Source organism: Cryptomeria japonica, chromosome 1 (assembly GCF_030272615.1).
Source record: "Cryptomeria japonica chromosome 1, Sugi_1.0, whole genome shotgun sequence".
Taxonomy (NCBI): Eukaryota; Viridiplantae; Streptophyta; class Pinopsida; order Cupressales; family Cupressaceae; genus Cryptomeria; species Cryptomeria japonica.
Genome location: NC_081405.1, coordinates 409,496,185 through 409,509,224, shown reverse-complemented (window position 1 = coordinate 409,509,224; position 13,040 = coordinate 409,496,185).

Genomic DNA, 13,040 nt, shown 5'->3' with positions numbered 1-13,040 from the left:
ATTTTAGATAGTTGTTTATAGGTAATGACCTAGGATAATATATCCCTTTCCCATATTTTAACAACCCTTTTAATATGATTATAATTATTGCCAATTCAAATACCAAATAAAATATAAGCAAATGGGTAAAATAAAATTGAATAACACTTATTATTCTAAATTATTTCTATGGACAAAGGTTAAAACCACATTCCCAAAAGTGTTTAAGACTTGTGGACTTGACCTCTCATAGTGCAAACATTTTTTTTATGTTCAAAGAAAAGTACAAATGATCATCTGTCATTTCCAATGCTACAACACCTATATTTCAATACATTAACAAACATATCTAGCATTCATCTTATATAAAGTGTCGTTAAATTTCTTGGAATTTAATTTTCTAATCTAGTATTTGATTTAGGATCATATGTGCCCATAATTATTGGATTATTAATCTAGGATAATTATTAATTATTATGTATAATTAGATGGATTGGCTATATTATCATCAAAAAAAGTTTATTTTCCTTTATATTTTGGTGAACTTGATGTTCTTCTAGTTTTTGTTCAATATTTTTCATCAGCATTAGAGCTTTCAAATCTAACATAACTGCAGTTTATCATCTATCTCCACATTTATATGATATAGCTTGCATATATTCATTTATTTTGATTAGGGTTTGGATATACATTACAATACACATATTTTATCCCACCCACAACCTAGGATATTATATCATTGTGACACTTTTTTTAGAGTTTTCCTTATAATATTTGATACATTCATTTCAAATTTCAATATTTTCTTATCATTTTATAAAGGATTCTTAGGGTTGTAATGTCCCCTTATGTATATTTTAAGAAAAAAAGGAACAATTAACTTAAAAATCAATTGCAAGAGACTGTTGTCAAACACAAAATCCTTATGAATGCTTATAATAAATATCACTTAATAGAATTTCAATTTATGATCTACTATAAACATATATCAATTCCAAATCACACAATCAATATATTATAATCCAATTATTATAAAATATGCAAATTGTAACTTTAATAGATTGGGTGAAGTATTTGTTTTGTCTAGATGATATATCTTTAAAAATTATGCAAGAGAAATCTAATCCAATTTGCAATTATGGAGTAATCTTTGCTCTTCCTAATATACTGATATAAGATAGGATATGAACCTCCTTCTCACTAATGATAGCAATGATATTATATTGTTGTGTTTGATTTGGTCTTTAGAAATATGTAAGATAGTGGCATTGTTCCCGATTTCTCCCTTAAATATATGAAACATGTTTTGATGCCAAAAGTTGATGCTTAATCGACCAGATCCAACAATGGATACAAATAGAAATAAAACACAAAATCTAATGATTCCTTGGAAGGAGAATTGATCCTCCTTAAATATCTTTAATATGGAACGATTGCATGTTTTAATTTGGAAATAGTCATACCCATCCTTAATTGTACCACTTCATAAGTAATTATTAATGTTTAATCACACTCTTACATGGATATTAGATATGTTGTTCTTGTTGGACATAATGGATCACTGAGAGGGGGGTGAATCAGTGATTTGAACAGTTTTTACTTAATCAGAGCTATACCGGTTCAATATGAGATACACAAGATGCAAACCGGTTACCAAAGCAATGCAAACAGTGTGTGTAGGAGAAATAACTAAAGGATTAATACATCACACACATGAAGATGCAACACATAACACCAGATGTACGAGGAAAACCCAATGTGGGAAAAACCTCGGTGAGAATAGCTGTCGGAGATCTTCTGCTCCATATAGCCTCACAATGAAAAGATTCAATTACAAGTTTTAGGGCACCAACCCAAGGAGCACTAACCCTGAGATTCCCATCGACTCAGAGGTTATGACCAGAGTTGACATTCAAGGACAGGGCTGCCATTGAGGTTATGGGTCTGAGATACATGTTGGATGTGCCTGAGTTTCGAGCGAACATGGGTTTGCTGACTGCACTGGCTGAGAGATAGCACTTTGAGACATGCACATTTTATTTGTCGATGGGTGAGATGACAGTCACCTTAGAGGATGTGTACAGGATACTGCGGATATCGATCGATGGGGAGCTAATACCCTACGATCGAGATGGAGACAGGGAGGCATTGAGACGAGTGTTCCAGGATCTAGGACTGGAGATGAGGGTTGGACACGTGGCATGGGACATGATGATAGCGACAGGACTGGCACTACCAGCAGTGCTAGGAGGAGTGATCAGTGGGTTCCTGTGTCCAGACAGGGTGACACAGGGGTTGGCTGTGGGTTGGGGGAGCACCTTGGAGACACTGGTTACACAACATACCAAATATGCATGGGGATCATGCGTGCTGGCACACTTGTACTATGAGCTTCATTAGTTTGTTTATCATGGATCCGTAGGATTTGGCTGTGGAGTTACATTGTTGTAGGTTTGGGCATATGAGCATCTGCTAGTTACACGACCGATATATTTCAGAGGCCGGGGTCATGGATGCAGTTTTGTTCATTTATATGATATGATTACCTCGCAGCCACGGATTGGTAGGTTGGAGCACTAGCGTCGAGTGATCGATGAGATTTACACTGTGATATGGAGGTCATACCGCAAGTGTGAGCAGTGGGAGGATGATGTAGTGGATCTACCCTATACCTTCAGGAGTAGATATCTGATTGGGTGGATGCCCTATGTACTGGAGAGGCAGTTAGTGGATAGGGTATGCAGGCAATTTGGTAGGATCCAGTGGATGCCACGGGGTTCTAGTATGTATGTGCGGATAGTACGAGACCAGGCACACTTTGGGCCACTGTTATCATATGATCAGGCCGTGATGCAGCTGGTAGAGATGGTGCCCATGCCATGGGATATGTGGCCTGAGATTGAGGATGCAGGTATGGATGCAGAGTACACTGCATATTGGGCAGAGCATCCATTTCCACGCCTGACAGATCCAAGTGAGCAGATAGATGGAGATGGTGTGGAGAGAGGCTGACGGAGGAGGTGGGGTGTAGTTGGAGAGAGGAGGGTGGCTCCGCGAAGAGAGGGTGGGGAGGAGAGACAGGCTCGGGTGGTGAGGGGTCGTGGTGGATTGCCACTACAGGTGCCAGCAGCACAAGGTCCTAGATAGGTGTAGGGATAGGGACAGAGGTAGGTACAGGTACAGGCAGAGGCACAAGCACATGCACAACCACCAATACGGGGGAAGCCACAGGCACAGGGGGGTCGAGGAGGAGGAGGATGAGCTATTTGAGCTGAGGGAGATCTGCCAAGGATAGGTAGATGAGATCCAAGATCTGGAGAGGGAGACAACTAGGCTCAGGAGATAGCTGAGGGATACTGAGCGGGAGCGAGATCAAGCTATCCAACGCTATACTGAGGCTGAGACAACACTAAGGACTGGGAGGCAAGCAACAAAGGACACAGGGGCTGGATACGCCTATGTTCTACGGGCAGGGGAGGAGATAGGTTATTGGCGAGACCTATACTACGGGGCAGTGCCACCAAAGCAGCAGGCTAGGAGCTTCCGTAGACCATCACGAACAGCGATGGCTACTGGAGGGAGTCAGACGAGACAGGCGTCCAGTGGTGGGGTTATGGGTCCGCCACCACCACCAGATAGAGGGGGCAGGAGAGATGATCCTGGGGCAGGTCCTTCTAGGGCTCAAACTCTGTCGAGGCCAGGTGGCTCTGATGGAGGGATTTCATCATAGCCATAGAGGGCTCCCTATGTATCAGTTTTGTACCATTTTGTATGATGATGTAGACACCTTCGGGTGATTGTAGCCATATGATTTTGACATCATTGTATCATGACACTTATGATTATATATATATATATGTGATAGCTATATGCATGTGTACCTATGTGATGAGATGTTTCATGATGCTTATGATATGGATGCAAATATGTACATGATGAAATGCAATATTTTTGTTCTTTTATGTTTTTAATATGTTATGCATGATGCCAATGTGAATGTATGAAATGTAGATGAATATGATAATGCAAATGATTATTTACATGATGAGAATGTAAAATGTGCTAACATGTGTTGTGTGCAGGATGTGATGTAATTATGATATCTATGTGTATGTATGAAATTCTTAATATGTGGTAATGCAGGTGCAACTACATGAGATGCAAATATTTTTGGTGTGTCATTATATTCAGTCATGTGATAGCAGGCTACACAAACTCAAGAAGGACGATGGAAGTCAATCAAGAACGGGGGATGGAAGGTAGAAGATATGAAAGTGAAAGAGCTTCTTGTGCGTTATCATCATTGAGCTTTATTATGGCAAGTAGGTTATGACAATCGAGGCATATGTTCGACCCAGAAAGTAATTGTACCTATTTGCATGGAGATAAGATAGTCACAAACAAGGAATGCCCCAATTCACACTAGACTCTCAATGTCCTCATATCCTTGGACAAGTAATAGCATTACTAAGAGACAATCCACAGACAACAAAGAAAAATAGGTGATGATACCCCATCCTCGCCTTCCTAGTTAAAGACATCCTAGAGATAAAATCTCTAGTCAAAGACATCCTGGAAAAGCTAAAAGACATGTCACCAGAAAATAAAATCAAAGAAAACCAAGACTCGACACCAACATTCACTGTAGTCCTCAAGTTTAGTGTCTCTTGTCACTTGTATAAGTCTTATTTGATTGTGGTCACAATGTTTACTTTCACAAAAAGGATAGATAGCACTGAACCATAATGTTGTCTAAGTCTATTGAAAGATTTGATTTGTTGAAGTCCATTGTTGCTGTTGTCTCATCTGAATCTGATTGAATCCATGAAACTGATACTTTATTGCAAAGAAGATGGAACTTTATTGCGGATTGGCGATGCAAATGTTGCTTTATTATGGATTGTACGTGGATAGACTGGAGAAAATTGGAAGAAACTGTACTCCTCAAAAATATGTGATGCTCTCAATTCCACACCCATCACTAGATGTGGGATTTGCCTTAGCCATAGATAGGAGCTGATTTATTATGGATAGAAAGGGGTGAAAAGGAATGTTTATTATGAATGGTGAACCAATTTTGGGTAGATCAATAACAAGCCATGATGGGAATGGGTAATTTTATTATGGATGGATAGGTTGTGAGTGTGTGCAAAGTGAAAGGATGAAATGGAATCCTGAAGGAGGGAGGAGCAATGTCTCTACGCATGGCGCCGGTGATCCGATTTTCACCATAGTACTTGCCCAGGGCGCCACCGAAGTGGTTTTCACCATTGGACGAAATGTTTTTTGTTTTTCAATTTTTTTTTTGTCACAAGGCACCTATTTGCTAGGTTTTCACCAAGTAACAATTTTTATGTTTTATGATTTTTTTGTATTTTTGTATTTTTGTATTTTTTTTAAAAAAAAATTGTATTTTTGAATTAGGATACTCTGAAGAGCTATGTGTAAAACCTGCGAAGATGTATGCTATTGATAGGATCCTCCAAAGGTTCACCCTCTGTAGTTGAGAGTTGATATGCACCAGATCCATAGGCTGCTGTGATAATATAGGGACCAAGCTAGTTCGGTTCGAACTTGCCCTTCTTCTCTCTGTCTTGTTGATTTTTAGGATTTTCTCTAAGAACCAAGTCACCTACCTCAAATGTGCAAGACTTCATTTTATGATTGTAGCTGTGACTCATTTATTGTTGATAAGCCTTGAGATGATTAAAAGCAGTTTGTCTTCGTTCATCCAATAGTTCAAGTTCTTGTAAGCGAGAGACCCTGTAGTCTTCATCACTGATAATGTTTTGGAAAGAGACTCGTAAAGAGGGTAACTCGACCTCAATAGGCAAAATAGCTTCAGTGTCATAGACAAGTGAATAGGGTGTAGCTCCTGTAGGTGTGCGGACGCTTGTGCAGTAAGCCCAAAGTGCTGGATTGAGTTGGATATGCCAATTACGGCCAGCGTCGTCAACTGTCTTTTTCAAGATTTTAAGGATTGTTTTATTAGACGTCTCAGCTTGATCGTTACCTTGGGGATAATAAGGTGTGGAAAAATGATGGGTAATATTGAAGCGGTCACAGAGTTCATGAACATCCTAATTTTTGAAGGGATGCCCCTTAACAGTGATGATGGAAACCGGAATATCGTATCGACAAATGATATAGTTGAGAATCAATGTAGCAATTTGTTTTCCAGTGACTTGTGTGAGAGGCACGAATTCAATCCATTTTTGTGAAATACTTTGTGGTAGTGATGATGAATTTATGACCGTTAGAAGATGGAGGGTGAATCTTGCCTATGAGATCGAGTCCCAACTGACAAAAGGGCCAAGGAGTCGCAATTGGTTGAAGTTCTTACACTGGCGCATGGATGAGGTATCTATGAAGTTGACACTGCTTACATTTCTTGACAAATTGATATGAATCTTTTTCCATATTGGGCCAGTAATATCCAGTCCTAATGAGTTTCTTGGCTAAGGTAGGACCACTAGAATGTGGACCACATATCCCTTCATGTACTTCATGTAACGCAATCTGAGCTTCGTCGCTTTCTAAACATCTAAGAAGAGTGCCATCTAGACCTCGACAGTATAGGATATCGGCTAAAATGATATATCAAGAAGATTGGCGAATGAAAGTGCGACGTTGGTTATTGGATAGGTCAGGAGGTAGGATATTGTCATGAAGGTATGTGAAAATGGAACCGTGTAACTGGGACTCAGGACCAACAACACATATCATCTCAGTAGGAGTGATTTCATATGAGGGAACCAAAAGGTTATCCACCAAGAACTCATAGCGGGTCTCAATCGGTGGTAGATCAATTAGTGAAGCAATTGTAGCCATGGCATCCGCGGCTTGATTCTGCTCTCTAGGTATCTGCTCAAAGTCTATCTTCGTGAAATGTTGTTTCAAGTCATCCACCATTCTTTTGTAAGGGATTAATTTATCATCCTTTGTTTGGTAGTCATTAGTTTCTTGATGAATTACAAGTTGAGAATCCCCAAAAACATGAAGTTCCTGGATCTTCCACTGAACTGCAATCCGTAATCTAGTTGTTAATGCCTCATATTCCGCTATGTTATTAGTGCAAGGAAATGATAATTGATATTGTATTCAGTGAAAATGGATTAACAACAATGATGAAAGACTAAACAAATTCAACCACAAAACCCTAGCCTAACAACAACAAAGATCCACCATAACATATGAAGATTACCTAAGACAATGCAAATCAAATGAAATCACAAAGATTATACCATCACATGTCCAATAGGGTTTGGATCTCCATTCTTCCTATCTCCATTGATCTTGTTTGATATATTTGCTCTTAGATTTTATATGTGCACAAGAGCTCAACAAATAATGGAAATGTGGTTGCAAGTAGGATCACATATGAAAGTGCAAAGCGTAGTGTAGTCGAGTGCGTAATTGAGTTAGTCAGGGTTTGATAATGAAGGAATCATCTCCTTATATAGAAGACACTATATGAAATGAAGGGATAAGATTGAGAGGTGTAAAAGAGGTCGGCTATGATTAGAGGGTAGGTAAAGGAAATAATAAAATAATGAAAGGGGTAGGTAGTGTATGAATTAAGAGATGAATGACATGTGTCATGGGTAGAAAAGGCTAATAAATTAATTAAATAAATAAAGATTTATTTAATTAATAGAAGAAGTGGGATCAATTAAATAAATAAGATATTTATTTAATTTAAGAAAAAGATAATTTAAATAAATAAATGTATTTATTTAAATGAGAAATAAGGCTAGAAGAGGGTAATAAATTAATTAAATAAATAAAGATTTATTTAATTAATAGAAGAATTAGGCTAAAGTAATTAAATAAATAAAATATTTATTTAATTAGACAGGACAATTTTAGGTGTCTACAAATATGATTTTGGTATAGAATCCCCTCGAGGAGTTATGAAGAGGATGCCAGCTCCTGCCCCATGCTGTATGTATGAGCCGTCAAAGTATAGTTGCCAAGGCTTTGCATGTGACACCGTTAAAATGGATTCATCTGGAAATTATGAAATTAGAGGAACATCATCTAACATGGGAGCATCTACTAACTGATCTACGATAGCTTGTCCTTTTATTTCTTTTTTGTCCACATACTCGATGTCGAATTCACTCAGGAGCATCATCCATTTGGCTAGTCGCCAAGTAAGTGTTTCTTTATTGAGAAGGTATTTCAATGGATCGATCCTTGCAACCAGCTTAGTCTTATGAGTTAGCATGTAATGTCGTAATTTCTGCAAAGAAAAGACCACAACAAGACATGCATGCTCAATTGGTGTGTAGTTTAGCTCATATCCCACCAATGTGTGACTGATATAATATACTACCTTTTCTTTGCCCTCAGTAACTTGTTGTGCTAAGAGTGCCCCCAGTGTTGTTGAAGTAGCTGATATGTATAGTAATAGAGGTTGGTTCGGAACTGGTGGCATCAAAACTGGTGGATTCAAAAGATAATCTTTAAGTGTCTGGAAAGCTTGTTGACAATTATCATCCCATTTGAATTTGATGTTTTTATGTAGCAAGTGCTGAAAAGGATTACAGTTATCTACAAGTTGTGCTATGAATCTTCATATGGACTGGAGTCTCCCTTGCAAAGATCAAAGCTGACTGATATTTCTCGGTGGTTGCATCTCTAGGATGGCCTTGACTTTTGCTGGATTGACTTCGATTCCTCTTTTTGAGACAATGAATCCCAGGAGCTTCCTGGAGTTTACTTCAAAGACACATTTCTTGGGGTTTAATCTTACTTTATACTTTTCCAACCGATCAAAGACAACTGAAAGTATGTCCAAATGTGTATCTCTGTCTATTGATTTACCCAAGAGGTCGTCAACATAATCTTCCACAGTCACATGCATGAGATCATGAATGATAGTAGTCATGGCTCTTTGATATGTAGTGCTTGCATTTTTTAGCCCAAAGGGCATAACATTCCAGCAGAAAGTTCCCCAAGGACAAGTGAATGTTGTTTTGTGCTAGTCCTCGGATGCGATTTTTATTTGATTGTAACCAGAGAATCCATCCATCAAAGATAACATCACATGACTTGCTGTGAGATCAACAATCAAGTCAATATTTGGTAATGGAAAATCATCCTTAGGACAAGCTTTGTTGATGTCTCTGAAATCTGTACATATTCTGATACTACGATCTGGTTTACTGACAGGCACTAAGTTGGAGATCCATTCAAGATAATCAATTGGGCGTATGAATTCGACATCCAATAATTTCTCAAGCTCTGCTTTGACTAATAATGGGACTTATGGATACATCTTTCTTAATTTCTGTTTCACTAGTTTTGCCCCCGGTTTAACTGTCAAATGATTCATTACCAAATCCGGATCCAATCCAGGCATATCAACGTATGACCATGCAAAGTTGATTTGTCATTCTGTGAAGAAACTTATGAATTTTGACCTTTCTAGACTCTATCAAAGATTGAGCTAGGAATATGTTGTGTGGAACTTCTTCTATTCCAATGTTTGTTTTGATAGTCTCCTCTACCAACATGGATGACTTTTCCTCATATGATGCTGGGAGAATGTCGAGCCTTCCATCTTCGAGTGCCTCAGAGAGGTTTTTGCCCTAAGATATGTCCTTTCTTTTTACTTTTTTGGGGTCAGACAATGCCACAATGTGGTTTTCGCCATAAGACCCTTGGTTTGTTTTTATTTTTATATTTTTGCAACTGAAAGGCCCAACACCCTCACCAAAATATGCCACGCTATTGAGTTCTATAGTGTATCTGGCTTTATGGTCTCCAGGGGGAAGATCATCTCGTATGCCAAGATAGTCAATAAAAGCTTCATCATTTTGGAATGTGTCAAACTGTGCAGGTCCTTCATGGTCCCAGTCAATAAGTTGGTGGTGAACAAGGGGAAGGCCTTTGATGTCTTTGATGTTAGCAGGGCTAAGAGTGAAGATGCAGTTATATTTAGGTATGTCAAGGTAGTTATCAAGGTCATCGTTGGCACTCTCCTCATTAGTCTCGATCATGAACGAATCCAAATTATCATCACTGGTAGCGCATTCTGGGACATGTGTTCTCATTCTATGTGATTTCAACCTAGGACCTAGAGGCAAGGACTATATGGGATCCTCCGGATTTGTTTCTTGACCAAATTTGAATTTTCTATCAAATTCGTCTTCTTTTGTGGGTTCATCTGGTTCTCTAAATGTCTCGGTGAGCTCATAGTCATTGGCGGATTTGTCTGAACCCCATTCCCATTCATTGGAGTCTGTGGAATAGTGATTCTTTTGTTGAATTTTGGCAGCTTTGATTCGTAACGCTTCTTCTATCTTTTGAGTGTGGACCTTGGAAGTCACGAAACCAAGTCCCTTCAAGCGTTCCTTTTTGAATGTCAATTCAGGTTGTAAAGGTTCAATGATGCCTTCCTTTCTTAAGCCAAGAGGGCTTTTGCCATCATACCCAAATTTTTGTAGGATCTTGAACCCTTTGCCATACTTTTCACATGGTATGCTGATGTGATCTTGTGTATCATTTTCAGGGTCTTTGTAAAGCATTTTGTATAAGTCTTCCTCTTCTAGTTCACCCCATCTTTGAAAGATAGTAGGGTCCCATTTGAGTATAATGATAGATACCTGCTTATTAGGATGTGGTCTTCCATATTCTTTTGGTGAACTCATGACTTGTTGTAAGTACATGGTTTGATTCAAAGTGTATTCACCCATGCCCTTGTCCTGGAATTTGCCTTTAAGCTCACTTGTTTTGAGGTTGAAGGTTTTAATGATTCAGGATCTTGATGTATGCAGAAGAAGGAACAACTTCCCTATTACTTGGGATGATCGTTTCAGTTTTTGGTCTCAAGTTATTGCAGTATATGAATGGATTAGGATAACCATTAACTATTATCTCAACTCCATTGTGAGGAAACTCAATGCATTGGTGATATGTAGATGGGACTGCCCTCATTTCATGAATCCAAGGACGTCCTAGTAATATATTGTATGTGAGATCTAGGTCTAGGACTTGACAAACCACATCCTTTGTAACTGGCCCAACTCTGAGAGGTAAGGTGACTGTGCCTTTAGATGAACGCTCTTCATCATCATATGCCTTGGTGGTAATTTTGTTTGTAGAATTCATAACTTTATTAGAATATCCCAATTGTTTAATAGTGCTCAGTGTACAAATGTTTAGACCTGCTCCTCCATCTATCAGGACTCATTTTATTCGATGTTTGTGTATGAAGGCTTCAATGTGTAAAGGTGCGTTATGTGGCTGACTTACGGAGGCATCGTCAGCTTCTATGAATGTAAGGGAGTGTGGAATGGAAAGGTATCCCACCATGGCTTGAAACTGGTCCACGTTCAGATCAGTAGGGACAGAAGTGTCTCTCAAGATCTTGTCAAGAATAGCTTTATGTGCACAGGATATGCATAAGAGCTCAAGGATGGAGATGAGCGCGGTGTCTTCCCCAACTATTCTACAAGGTCATACTCAGGCTTGGTTGATGAGGAAGTGGTGTTTTTGGTTGGAGCACCTTGGAAAGTGAATTTACCTCGATGAGTTGTAACATTACATTCAGAGGTAGGTTCGGAAGAAGATCTAATGCTTTTTAGGACAATCTTGGGTCTTTGGGTAGAATTCTCAGGCGTTTTGTCCTTGATGATAATGGTAGAGACATAATTGTCCATAAAGATGTGATTGATAGTTGAATCATAGTTATAAGATGCTCTGGTATAGTTGGTTTGGTCATCTATGGCTTTAGACTTCCCCTTGTCATGTTTTGGGAATGGTTCCTTAAACATCTCATGTTCTTGGTTGGATGAGTGTCCTTCAATCTCAATGTCACCTCTATCAATGAGATCTTGTATGATGTTCTTCAGTCGATGACAATTTCCTATTTTATGACATTTGCTCTTATGAAATTCATAATACTTATCATCATTCCACCAATTTGGTTTAACCTTTGGCTCATATGAAGGAAAATCTGGAACTGTTATTACCTTGTTTGCCACTAGCTTTTTAAAAACGGACTCTAGTGGTTCTCCCAATGGAGTGTACTTCCTTCATGATTTGGAAGTTGTTTGAGTATTCACCTGATTGTTTGTAGAGCTTGATCCAGAAAAAAAGATTTTTGGTCGTACTGTATTGGCATCAACAACACCATCATTGACTGTGTTCTTGTTTTTATTCCAAAATCTTGGCTTATCTTTTCCTTTAAAGTCATCTTTGTTTTCCTTGAATATCTTAATGACTCTTTGTTCAATTAGGACCTTCTTTATTGCTAATCCTTTTTCAATGATGTCCTTGAAGGTGGACAAACAAGCTTTTCTTAGGTCATAACCAATGTCTTTGTTAACATTTTGGGTGAACATTTCTACCATTTGTTTTTGTGGAATTTCACAAGAGCATCTGCTGGCTAGATTCCTCCATCTTTGTAAAAATGATGAAAAAGACTCTCCATCTTTTTGCTTGGTGCTGCACAAAGTAGTGACTGATATTTCTGTCTCTATGTTGTAGGAGAAATGTTGGATAAATGCCTCTGCTAAGTCACCCCATGACTTATTTCCAGGTGGAAGTTGAGAGAACCATTGCATAGCTTGATCACCTAAGATTTGTGGGAATAATCTCATCAAATATGTCTCTTCTACTGCCACTTCAATGCAAGCTATGAAAAACTATCTTATATGTGCCTTAGGATCTCCTTTGCCTCTGTACTTATCGAACTTAGGTGTCACAAAGTGTGTAGGAAATGGAGGCATCAGAATGCTTTTGTCAAATGGATAGGGACATATGTCTCTCATTGTGTAAGTTGGCTTTGGTGTATTTATGTCCTCCATTTTCTTTTGCAAGTCCCTGATTTGTTGCTCCAAATTGTTCTTCGGTGGAGACTGACTTCTTGGACCATACCCCATGCTTGAGGCACCAATTGGAGGAGGAGCATGTTGCATATATGGATGATATTGATCATACACATGTTCATATGGAGGAGGTCTATAATGATGTTGTGTATATGGACCACTTGGTATAGAGTCATGTTGAGGAACGACATATCTGCTTTGTCCATGTATACCATACTCTAT